The sequence below is a fragment of the Lissotriton vulgaris genome, chromosome 2_1, assembly GCF_964263255.1.
Source record: "Lissotriton vulgaris chromosome 2_1, aLisVul1.2, whole genome shotgun sequence".
Lineage (NCBI taxonomy): Eukaryota > Metazoa > Chordata > Amphibia > Caudata > Salamandridae > Lissotriton > Lissotriton vulgaris.
The window spans coordinates 559,896,135-559,898,872 of NC_141687.1; the positions used below are offsets into that span (position 1 = coordinate 559,896,135).

At 49.5% G+C, this 2,738-nt stretch overlaps 1 pseudogene; it reads right to left on the minus strand.

Moving 5' to 3' along the window:
- Window positions 1-1,065: 1,065 nt before the first annotated feature.
- On the minus strand, window positions 1,066-2,276 carry LOC147730751 (18S ribosomal RNA; annotated as a pseudogene).
- Window positions 2,277-2,738: the final 462 nt, after the last annotated feature.

Below are 2,738 nucleotides of genomic sequence, written 5' to 3' on the forward strand. Positions count from 1 at the left end.
GAGAGGGGAGAGATTGAGGAGGAGACTAGAACAACCAAGTTTTAAGCATTCTCCTGTACAGCAGCAAATCGGTGCTGTTCCTCAGACTTTGATGTATTTTTCTTTATTGTTGGCACGCTACGGTTTGTATTTAAATACCATCAGCTGCCCCGCAATTCTGTCTAAGTAGGCAGTTTACCTTTTGAATCCGTAGTCGACAGGCGCAAGACTGATCCTTTCTTCCACACACGGACTTTTGCTGCCAGGTTAAGTTTTGTTCGGCAAACCAGCCCAGATGCTTTTGAAAGTTAATATTCTGGAATCTTTAGGCAATTCTAACACACTATTGCCTATTCTGTCATTTTAGGCTTCGCTATCCTCACCTGCAAGAGAAAACTCCTTTTGGGCCTTAGTAAGCAAGGTCCGATGTACACAACAAGTATGTGTGATATGATTGATCACAAACAAGTAGCAAGGATGTAGTCGCACAAATGTGTTCTTTTTGTGTCGTTTTATTGGAATGCATATAGTAGGAACATGAAACCAGCCGACACGTGTTTCGTCAAGAAGGGTGATAACCCATGACTCTTCAGGGCTGTTAACGGGTCGTGAAGGGAGTGGTCGGGGGACCGGTGATAATTCCAACCCGGTCCTGGTCGGGTTTGTCACAACAAAAGAACGCAATCCAAGGTGCGTGTTGTGGGCCAAAAGCAAGTTTGTCGAAATAATCCAAAAGACTGCGCAGGCGGCGTGTGATGCCGTCTCTGGTTGCAGCGGTGTTTTTAGAACTAGGTTTGCAGGAGATTCGGGTATCGTCGGAAGCGGTTTTCACCGGGTACCCGGCGAAAACCGCTTCCGACGATACCCGAATCTCCTGCAAACCTATTTACCTTTTCTGTACTTTCCACCTAGATCCTGTACATTTATCATTTTTTTACTCACTTTTTTACTGTAGATATATGTATAAAAGAGTACTTCACTGGAGTCATAATGTATTATACACAGTATGTGTTTTTTATATATGTGGTCAATTAGTAAGTTGTTTAGGTCTTCAGAAATGTTTTAAAAAAACATGCCCCCCTTATAGTTTGATAACATTAGTTATATTTTGTTTCATATAGCTTTTCAGTGCAAATAAGATGGTGACCTGATGAATTCCTTTAAGTTTCAGCTTTGCAACCATACTCCCCCCGGAACCCAAAGACTTTGGTTTCCCGAAAGCTGCTCGGCAGGTCATGGGAATAACGCCGCCGGATCGCTAGTCGGCATCATTTATGGTCGGAACTACAACGGTATCTGATCGTCTTCGAACCTCCGACTTTGGTTCTTGATTAATGAAAACATTCTTGGCAAATGCATACGCTTTGGTTCGGTCCAAGAATTTCCCCTCTAGCGGCACAATACGAATGCCCCCGGCTGTCTCTTTTAATCATGGCCCCAGTTCCGAAAACCAACAAAATAGAACCGTAGTCCTATTCCATTATTCCTAGCTGAAGTATTCAGGTGACCGGCCTGTTTTGAACACTCTATTTTTTTCAAAGTAAACGCTTCGGACCCCCAGGATTCTCAGTCAAGAGCATCAAGGAGCGCCAAGAGGCAGGGGCTGGGACAGAAGGTAGCTCGCCTCGCGGCGGACCACCACCTCGATCCCAAGATCCAACTACGAGCTTTTTAACTGTAGCAACTTTAATATACGCTATTGGAGCTGGAATTACCGTGGCTGCTGGCACCAAACTTGCCCTCCAATGGATCCTCGTTAAAGGATTTAAAGTGTACTCATTCCAATTACAGGGCCTCGAAAGAGTCCTGTATTGTTATTTTTCGTCACTACCTCCCCGAGTCGGGAGTGGGTAATTTGTGCGCCTGCTGCCTTCCTTGGATGTGGTAGTCGTTTCTCAGGCTCCCTCTCCGGAATCAAACCCTGATTCCCCGTTACCCGTGGTCACAATGGTAGGCACAGAAAGTACCATCGAAAGTTGATAGGGCAGACATCTGAATGTATTGTCGCCGTCACGGGGATGTTCAATCGGCCCAAGATTATCTAGAATCACCAAAGCGGCCGGGCGAGCCTGGATTGGTCTTGGTCTGATAAATGCACGCATCCCGGGAGGTCAGCGCTCGTCGGCATGTATCAGCTCTAGAATTACCAGTTATCCAAGTAAAAGATTGAGCGATCAAAGGAACCATAACTGATTTAATGAGCCATTCGCAGTTTCATTGTACCGGCTGTGTGTACTTACACGTGCATGGCTTATTCTTTGAAACAAGCATATGCTACTGGCAGGATCAACCAGGTAGCCGCACCTGATGACGGGGTGGGAGCCACGTGCCCATCTCCCCGACCGGCAACATTCACGCACCCCTCCATCTCTCGGGAGCCTGCCAGGGGAAGGAGCCCACCCTCCTGGGCGGGAGGGCTCCCTGGAGGGGTGTGGAGCGGTACGGTCACATGGACACCGGCAGGCCCAGGTGTCTCCCCCGGGAGGGAGAGGCGGGCCGAGGCGCAGCCTGAGCGAGACGCAGGGGTGCCGGAGCCAGGCGGCGGCGGCATCTCTCGGAACAGTCGTTCTGAGCTGCTGTGGAAATGTGCTGGGCAGAGAGGATTGACGGTGTGGCGCGCAGGGCCTACGGACCTGCTGGGCAGCAGCATCCAAGGGTCTAGTGCCACCCGACCCCTCCTGCTCGGGTCAAATGGGGGGGCACGAGCTGCCGGGGCCACTCGGCCTTCGCTCTGCTGGGTTTAAAGGACCTCCCGCCAG